Below are 10541 nucleotides of genomic sequence, written 5' to 3'. Positions count from 1 at the left end.
GGTGTGGGATCCGTACCAGATAGGGTTGATAGAAGAGATAGAGAAGACCCAACGGAGAGCAGCGCGCTTTGTTACAGGATCATTTACTAATCGCGAAAGCGTTACGGAGATGATAGGTAAACTCCAGTGGAAGACTTTGCAGGAGAGACGCTCAGTAGCTCGGTACGGGCTTTTGTTGAAGTTTCGAGAACATACACTCCTGGAAATGGAAACAAGAACACATTGACACCGGTGTGTCAGACCCACCATACTTGCTCCGGACACTGCGAGAGGGCTGTACAAGCAATGATCACACGCACGGCACAGCGGACACAACAGGAACCGCGGTGTTGGCCGTCGAATGGCGCTAGCTGCGCAGCATTTGTGCACCGCCGCCGTCAGTGTCAGCCAGTTTGCCGTGGCATACGGAGCTCCATCGCAGTCTTTAACACTGGTAGCATGCCGCGACAGCGTGGACGTGAACCGTATGTGCAGTTGACGGACTTTGAGCGAGGGCGTATAGTGGGCATGCGGGAGGCCGGGTCGACGTACCGCCGAATTGCTCAACACGTGGGGCGTGAGGTCTCCACAGTACATCGATGTTGTCGCCAGTGGTCGGCGGAAGGTGCACGTGCCCGTCGACCTGGGACCAGACCGCAGCGACGCACGGAAGCACGCCAAGACCGTAGGATCCTCCGCAGTGCCGTAGGGGACCGCACCGCCACTTCCCAGCAAATTAGGGACACTGTTGCTCCTGGGGTATCGGCGAGGACCATTCGCAACCGTCTCCATGAAGCTGGGCTACGGTCCCGCACACCGTTAGGCCGTCTTCCGCTCACGCCCCAACATCGTGCAGCCCGCCTCCAGTGGTGTCGCGACAGGCGTGAATGGAGGGACGAATGGAGACGTGTCGTCTTCAGCGATGAGAGTCGCTTCTGCCTTGGTGCCAATGATGGTCGTATGCGTGTTTGGCGCCGTGCAGGTGAGCGCCACAATCAGGACTGCATACGACCGAGGCACACAGGGCCAACACCCGGCATCATGGTGTGGGGAGCGATCTCCTACACTGGCCGTACACCACTGGTGATCGTCGAGGGGACACTGAATAGTGCACGGTACATCCAAACCGTCATCGAACCCATCGTTCTACCATTCCTAGACCGGCAAGGGAACTTGCTGTTCCAACAGGACAATGCGCGTCCGCATGTATCCCGTGCCACCCAACGTGCTCTAGAAGGTGTAAGTCAACTACCCTGGCCAGCAAGATCTCCGGATCTGTCCCCCATTGAGCATGTTTGGGACTGGATGAAGCGTCGTCTCACGCGCTCTGCACGTCCAGCACGAACGCTGGTCCAACTGAGACGCCAGGTGGAAATGGCATGGCAAGCCGTTCCACAGGACTACATCCAGCATCTCTACGATCGTCTCCATGGGAGAATAGCAGCCTGCATTGCTGCGAAAGGTGGATATACACTGTACTAGTGCCGACATTGTGCATGCTCTGTTGCCTGTGTCTATGTGCCTGTGGTTCTGTCAGTGTGATCATGTGATGTATCTGACCCCAGGAATGTGTCAATAAAGTTTCCCCTTCCTGGGACAATGAATTCACGGTGTTCTTATTTCAATTTCCAGGAGTGTAGATTGTGATGCATTCACACTTTTAAGAGTACGTGTTGTTCTAAACGCTATTTTAACTCTCTTGTTTCAAAAAAGTTCCTACTAGTTTTTCTGATGGCTAGCCAATTGTTATTCTGTTTTGAAGTGACATACTGAGGATGCACATGAATCACCAGACGTGTGAGAAGAAGCAGTGTACAGCTTATGTCACTTACACACGTGCATAATCCTAACCTTATAGTTACTATGAAATATATATTATGTACTTTATATTGCATAATCACGTTACAATGACATTAATGTAATCACCGCCAATGTTCGACCGCATTGTGCAGTAAGCATTCACGGTAGGCGGTCGGACTAGCACTTGAGGGCATATAAAGCGTGTCAAGGAGATGAAGTAAACAGTGCATTTCCGAAAAGGTTAAGTTTGTGAAGTGTTTGCGTGCCACCGTGGTTACGGTATACCGTGCATAGCCTGCCTGGTTAGCCGTGTTGCCTAATGCGCTGTTTCCCGAGTGGGAAGGTGTGCCGGTCCCCGGTATGAATCCGCCCGGCGGATTAGTGTCGAGGTCTGGTGTGCTGGCCAGCCTGTGGATGGTTTTTAAGGCGGTTTTCCGTCTTCCTCGGCGAATATGGGCTGCTTTCCCTTATTCTGCCTCAGTTACACAGTGTTGGCAGTTGCTGTGCATACACCGTTTCCACATACATGTACACCATAATTACTCTGCCACGCAAACAGTTGGGGTTACACTCATCTGGGGGCCGAACCACACCATAACCCTAGGTTCGGTGTGTGGCGGCGGTGGGGTAGGTGGACTGCTGTGGCCCCTAGTGGGGTTGTGAACCACTGAGGGCTACAGCGGGACAAAGCCTCTCCATCGTTTGTAGGTCCTCGGTTTAATACACAATACAACACCAAGCATGGCAAAATGGTACCATCGAAAATGGCACTGAGGCAACTGTGGAGCACCACAGGTCATAAATGACAGGGGTAAACAATGGCTGTGGAGATGCGTGCAGATGAGTAAACGTGTAACAGTTGAGCAACTGACCTCCCAAATGAACCAAGGGGCGACCAACCTCAAAGACTGCTCAGTGAATGTTGCTGCGTATGGGCCTCCACAGCAGGTGTCTGGTTTGTGCACTCGTGCCGACTGCTGTTCATTGGCAATGAGGGCTGGAATTTGCACTCCAGTAACACAAATGGACATCTACTAAGCGGCGACAGGTGGCCTTTTCAGTAGGCAGATGGTTTCTGGCAGGTGCAACGTGAAACGTCAGAAAGGTTCAGGTCATAGGAGGGTGAGTTATTTCTGGGTAATGTTTTCGTGTTATTCCCTGGGTTATCTCGTCGTTATGGAAATAACACAAGTATGCATCTATCCTTTGGGACCATGTCCACCCCTAACACTGTCTGTTTTTCCTTGGCACGATGACTTCTACCAGCAGGACAAGGCAATGCGTCACACAGTTCACAGTGCACGTGCAAGCTTCAAACTCCCCATATTTATACACAATCGAGAATCTGTGGGACCATCTCAGTCAGGCTATTCGTGCCGTGTATCCTCAACTGAGAAACCTAGATCATCTGGCCATGGCACTGGAGTTAACATGGCTCCACATCCCTGTCGATACTTTCCAGAACGTCACTGACTCTCTTCCTGCACGTCTCGTAACGCTGTGTCGTCGATAGCTACACAAACAAAAGGTACAGAGATTAGCTACCTTTCAGAATACATTTCCCTTTTTAAAGTTTGTAGGAAGAACATACACACTCACTCACGCCCCTGCGGATCTGGGGGTTAGAATTGGCCCGATGTATTCCTGCCTATCGTAAGAGGCGACTAAAGGGAGTCTCACACGTTTTGGCCTTTATTTGATGGTCCTCTGTAGGGTTTGAACTTCATTTTTCAAAATTTTCCCGAAGAGCGAGCCAATTGGGGTAGGGTGCCTTACATGGCGCATCATGTCTATTGTGTATTGAGATCTTTAGCCTACTTTCTCGTCGTCGCATTGCAGTCCCACCCATTCTCCATCTCTTGGGCGAGGACACCTTCCTGGGTGCGTTTTCCACCATGCCTATGCAGTGTCACTTTCTGTACCAACGATGACCATGGACTTCTTTGCGCCTCATATCCAGCACAGTAGCCAGTCTGTTGTGGTCGGGTTGCCATGTGCCCTTTTGGTTGTAGCCCCCTGACAACACAGGGATCACTCTGCTGATGCCTGTCACCCTGGGGCATCAGGACTCCTGGCAATTGTCATCCTGCCAGGTGGCCATTGTTCCCATCGGGAGGGACCCTGGTCAGAGTGGGTGACATCAGGGCAGATGACACACCATGAAGCGGAGTACATCATCTCTTGCTGGTGGTCAAACAGCAGCAGATTCTAAGCGATCAAGGTCTAACTTCAATGCTAAGAAATATGACCCCAAGTCGTTCCCCTCCCTAGCCACACCATGGGAGGAACGCCAGGCTAAGGATGGCATTGAAGCTTATTCGCCCTGGTACCTCGTATGTACGAGAGTTGATGGGGAATCTTTCATGTCCGTGAAGCCTCAGTTTTTTGTGGAACATTTGGAGAACAAGTTTGGGAAGGTGGAGGGCTTGTCCAAAATGCGGTCTGCGTCAGTTTTGATAAAAACAGCATCCTCTGCCTAGTCATCGGCATTACTCGCTTGTGGCAAGTTGGGGGCTGTTTCTGTTACCATCACGCTTCATAAGAGCTTAAATATGGCCCAGGGTATTTAATTCCACAGGGACCTTCTTTTGCAGTCTGACGACGAGCTACGAGCCACTTTAGAGCGGCGAGGTGTTCATTCGGTCCGGCTCGTCCATCGGGTCAAGCGTGTACTGTCGAGTATTGTCGGATGACTTCGGTCTCGTCTGCATGTACACAAAGTTTAGTTCGACGTTCTACCGTCGGAGGTTGTAAAATAAACACTTTATACTTAACTCGAAAATTGACAAATATAAAGCAAACCGGACGGCGAGATCAGGTAGTGAGTAAACAAGAAAATAGAGAAAAAAGCAGTGAGACTGGTGATGCACGAGGGCGGTAGGTAGCCGAGGGGTGGGGGTTCCAGACACAAGCCCCCCGGTTCCTCGCCTCTCTATAGTTGAGTCGTCGTAAGTTGATCCATGACTAGGGCTCCCAGGTAGATGCTATTTTTCTTGACTTCCGGAAGGCGTTCGATACAGTTCCGCACTGTCGCCTGATAAACAAAGTAAGAGCCTACGGAATATCAGACCAGCTGTGTGGCTGGATTGAAGAGTTTTTAGCAAACAGAACACAGCATGTTGTTATCAATGGAGAGACGTCTACAGACGTTAAAGTAACCTCTGGCGTCCCACAGGGGAGTGTTATGGGACCATTGCTTTTCACAATATATATAAATGACTTAGTAGATAGTGTCGGAAGTTCCATGCGGCTTTTCGCGGATGATGCTGTAGTATACAGAGAAGTTGCTGCATTAGAAAATTGTAGCGAAATACAGGAAGATCTGCAGCGGATAGGCACTTGGTGCAGGGAGTGGCAACTGACCCTTAACATAGACAAATGTAATGTATTGCGAATACATAGAAAGAAGGATCCTTTATTGTATGATTATATGATAGCGGAACAACCACTGGTAGCAGTTACTTCTGTAAAATATCTGGGAGTATGCGTACGGAACGATTTGAAGTGGAATGATCATATAAAACTAATTGTTGGTAAGGCGGGTACCAGGTTGAGATTCATTGGGAGAGTGCTTAGAAAATGTAGTCCATCAACAAAGGAGGTGGCTTACAAAACACTCGTTCGACCTATACTTGAGTATTGCTCATCAGTGTGGGATCCGTACCAGGTCGGGTTGACGGAGGAGATAGAGAAGATCCAAAGAAGAGCGGCGCGTTTCGTCACTGGGTTATTTGGTAACCGTGATAGCGTTACGGAGATGTTTAATAAACTCAAGTGGCAGACTCTGCAAGAGAGGCGCTCTGCATCGCGGTGTAGCTTGCTCGCCAGGTTTCGAGAGGGTGCGTTTCTGGATGAGGTATCGAATATATTGCTTCCCCCTACTTATACTTCCCGAGGAGATCACGAATGTAAAATTAGAGAGATTAGAGCGCGCACGGAGGCTTTCAGACAGTCGTTCTTCCCGCGAACCATACGCGACTGGAACAGGAAAGGGAGGTAATGACAGTGGCACGTAAAGTGCCCTCCGCCACACACCGTTGGGTGGCTTGCGGAGTATCAATGTAGATGTAGATGTAGATGTAGGGCTGCAGTATCTAGCTGGGTCCTCGCCGGGACATTCTGAAAAGGGGGAGTAGAAATGAAATACAAGAATTATTTAATACAATTACGTTTTATTTAGTCCGTAGTTACATGGAACTTGTGACAGAAATAATGGGAAATTCCGGAAGATTTCACCTTTTTCAGCAAGTCCTTTTTCACTTTTACGTGTTTATAAAACTCCATGCAAGTCAGCTAGTTAAAGTGGCACTGTAAAATTGATTCCAGAGTCCCTGGCAGCAGTCCATTTCTTTCAACAGTTCACTGGACCGACATCAGCGAAAATACTCTTACCACAATGGCGTTGTGTGCGGCATTTAAAAACAAATACTCGCATAATTTTAGCAGTTGGCATTTGCGTTCAGGATTTCCAGCTTCCTTAAGAAAGTAAATCCACCTTTCTTCCACGGAGTGTTTAGACTTCCTTTCTTCCGAGTCACGCTTAGTTTCTAAAAATTTCTTCAGATCCATATATTCCTGAAAAAAAATACTCACTTGAAATCTTCACCATTTTTACTCAGGTATGTAACAATGTTTTCAACCACCTCCCAATCTGAGGTTTCAGATAGCGCCATCCTATCAAATATTTGATATTTATTATAAGAAATAGCCCACTTATCTAAGTAAGCAAATGCTATTGGATAGAAAGTCATTGTCTCTTCCTCAAATTTCGAAATCAATTTATTACTTCTTGGTTAGGGCTCTTATTCTTTAGTTTGACCAAATTCATCTTGGTTTGCATGCCAATAAAATTGGTAGTCTTCCTTTCATACGGACATATGAGTGTCGATTAATATACTCGTATTTCTTATTTCGACTATCGAGAATTTATTCTTCTCTGCGCTTTTTATATTTTTTCAGACAGAGCCAAATTTAATTGCAGAAACTGGAAGTAAATTTCACTGATCGGACTACTGAAAAAATCTGAAATTATTTTAGGTGGTCTGCCTTCGGCATCAAAAAATTGTTTTAATGGAATCCAAAGCTTAAGAATTTTCTCAACTGCTGGCATTAACGACGGCCATCTTGTTTTTGAGTGGGATAGAATAGTCTGATGATTGACATCGAAGTAAACAGAACTCTTTCAGCTTCTCTGTTCTTACCGTTCAAATTGTTCAAATGGCTCTGAGCACTATGGGACTTAACATCGGAGGTCATCAGTCCCCCAGAACTTAGAACTACTTAAACCTAACTAACCTAAGGACATCACACACATCCATGCCCGAGGCGGGATTCGAACCTGCGACCGTAGCAGTCCCGCGGTTCCGGACTGAAGCGCCTAGAACCGCTCGGCCACCACGGTCGGCGTTCTTATCGTGTGTATTGAAAAATAATTAAGTATTTTGATGACGATTATTTCAGTGTCGACAGAGCATGATATAGTATTCTGGAGAATATGAGCAGAACACCCTGTTCCTTCTACATGTTTTCCTAGTTGTTCTTTAAATTGGAGAAAGACATTCAGCTGACCGCATCGATGAAGCCCTCCGAAGTTGGTATTGGTATTGTCTCCACAAAAAGCGATTGATTTGTCTAATGAAATTTGCAGTTGACTAAGTGTCTAGACCATGGGTGGCCAGTCCGAGGCCTGTGGTCCGCGTGCGGCCAGCAGGACGCTAATTTTTGGCCCGCGGAGCTGTTTCATACGAAAGAAAAATTCAACTTTAATTTCACATAAAACCCCCAAAAGAGCATTCCATCAAGAGTCCTTCGTGTCATATCCAATTACAATATGATTATCTCAGTTCATTGATTCAACTATCGTTATATTTTCGTCCATATTCCTGTTTGGAAAAAATCACTATGTTCGATTTGTTTTGAAAAGCCCGCGCGCTATCTTGAAGAAAATATAGTTCGCCTTGGCGATACGCAGCCAATAATCAGCAGTACTATGGATACGTTTGTTATGCTGTGCGAGTGAAACGAGTGCCAGACTTACAGTACATTCTATTTTTTTTTTTTTTTTTTTTTTTTTTTTTTTTTTTTTTTTTTTTTTTTTTTTTTTTTTACCGCAAACTCACAACACTATCACTTCAAATCTGTGAAGCTTGTCTTCAATTTTATGAGGTTTGTATTTATTTTATGTATTCAGTTACGGTGAGTAGGTATAACAATCGACTTCAGTAATGGTTTCTGTCTCAGAACCTTCTTTAAATTTTAGTAGTACAAAAGAAATTGTGATAATAGCGGAAAGGTCGGGGAAGAAGGCCAGTGTTCACTCTGTCTGCTTGCCGGGGGGTCTCATCCGAGATGTGGAGGAGGCCCTACCGGCGGCGATAGAGAGCACTGGGTGCACCCGACTGCAAATTGTTGCTCATGTCGGCACCAATGACTCCTGCCGTCTAGGTTCAGAGGTCATCCTCAGTTCGTACAGGCGGTTGGCGGAATTGGTGAAGGCGGAAAGCCTCGCTCGCGGGGTGGAATCAGAGCTAACTATTTGTAGTATCGTTCCTCTGGTTCCTCTGGTTTGGAGCCGAGTGGAAGGATTAAACCAGAGGCTAAGACGATTGTGCGGAGATCTGGGGTGCAAATTTTTCGACCTCCGCTATCGGGTGGAGAAATGTAGGGTCCCCCTGAATAGGTCAGGCGTGCACTACACGCCGGAAGCGGCTACAAGGGTAGCGGAGTACGTGTGGAGTGCACATGGGGGTTTTTTAGGTTAGAGAATTCCCTCCCTAGGCCCGACAAGACGCCTCCTGAGACGCGGCAAGGTAGGAGTAGGCAAAATGCAACAGGGAATAATAATATTAATGTGCTAATAGTAAACTGCAGGAGCGTCTATAGAAAGGTCCCAGAACTTCTCTCATTAATAAACGGTCACAACGCCCATATAGTACTAGGGACAGAAAGTTGACTGAAACCAGACGTAAACAGTAATGAAATCCTAAACCCAGATTGGAATGTATACCGCAGAGACAGGCTGGACAGTGAAGGGGCAGGCGTGTTTATAGCGATAAGAAGTGCAATAGTATCGAAGGAAATTGACGGAGATCCGAAATGTGAAATAATTTGAGTGAAGGTCACGGTTAAAGCAGGCTCAGACATGGTAATTGGATGTCTCAATAGGCCCCCGGGCTCAGCAGCTGTTGTGGCTGAGCACCTGAAGGATAATTTGGAAAATATTTCGAGTAGATTTCCCCACCATGTTATAGTTCTGGGTGGAGATTTTAATTTGCCGGATATAGACTGGGAGACTCAAACGTTCATAACGGGTGGCAGGGACAAAGAATCCAGTGAAATTTTTTTAAGTGCTTTATCTGAAAACTACCTTGAGCAGTTAAACAGAGAACCGACTCGTGGCGATAACATATTAGACCTTCTGGTGACAAACAGACCCGAACTATTTGAAACAGTTAACGCAGAACAGGGAATCAGTGATCACAAAGCGGTTACGACATCGATGATTTCAGCCGTAAATAGAAATATTAAAAAAGGTAGGAAGATTTTTCTGTTTAGCAAAAGTGGCAAAAAGCAGATTACAGAGTACCTGACGGCTCAACACAAAAGTTTTGTCTCAAGTACAGATAGTGTTGAGGATCAGTGGACAAGGTTCAAAACCATCGTACAATATGCGTTAGATGAGTATGTGCCAAGCAAGATCGTAAGAGATGGAAAAGAGCCACCGTGGTACAACAACCGAGTTAGAAAACTGCTGCGGAAGCAAAGGGAACGTCACAGCAAACATAAACATAGCCAAAGCCTTGCAGACAAACAAAAATTACGCGAAGCGAAATGTAGTGTGAGGAGGGTTATGCGAGAGGCGTTCAATGAATTCGAAAGTAAAGTTCTATGTACTGACATGGCAGAAAATCCTAAGAAATTTTGGTCTTATGTCAAAGCGATAGGTGGATCAAAACAAAATGTCCAAACACTCTGTGACGAAAATGGTACTGAAACAGAGGATGACAGACTAAAAGCCGAAATACTAAACGTATTTTTCCAAAGCTGTTTCACAGAGAAAGACTGCACTGTGGTTCCTTCACCAGATTGTCGCACAGATGACAAAATGGTAGATATCGAAATAGACGAGAGGGATAGAGAAACAAAATCGCTCAAAAGAGGAAATGCCGCTGGACCTGATGGGATACCAGTTCGATTTTACACAGAGTACGCGAAGGAACTTGCCCCTTCTTGCAGCGGTGTACCGTAGGTCTCTAGAAGAGCGTAGCGTTCCAAAAGATTAAAAAAGGGCACAGGTCATCCCCGTTTTCAAGATGGGACGTCGAACAGATATGCAGAACTATAGACCTATATCTCTAACGTCGATCAGTTGTAGAATTTTGGAACACGTAGTATGTTCGAGCATAATGACTTTTCTGGAGACTAGAAATCTACTCTGTAGGAATCAGCATGAGTTTCGTAAAAGACGGTCGTGTGAAACCCAGCTCGCGCTATTCGTCCACGAGACTCAGAGGGCCATAGAAACGGGTTCCCAGGTAGATGCCGTGTTTCTTGACTTCCGCAACGCGTTCGATACAGTTCCCCACAGTCGTTTAATGAACAAAGTAAGAGCATATGGACTATCTGACCAATTGTGTGATGGGATTGAGGAGTTCCTAGATAACAGAACGCAGTATGTCATTCTCAATGGAGAGAAGTCTTCCGAAGTAAGAGTGATTTCAGGTGTGCCGCAGGGGAGTGTCATAGGACCGTTGCTATTCACA

Source organism: Schistocerca americana, chromosome 5 (assembly GCF_021461395.2).
Source record: "Schistocerca americana isolate TAMUIC-IGC-003095 chromosome 5, iqSchAmer2.1, whole genome shotgun sequence".
Lineage (NCBI taxonomy): Eukaryota > Metazoa > Arthropoda > Insecta > Orthoptera > Acrididae > Schistocerca > Schistocerca americana.
The sequence above is the reverse complement of the archived record's forward strand: the minus strand, read 5'-3'. Positions refer to the sequence as shown.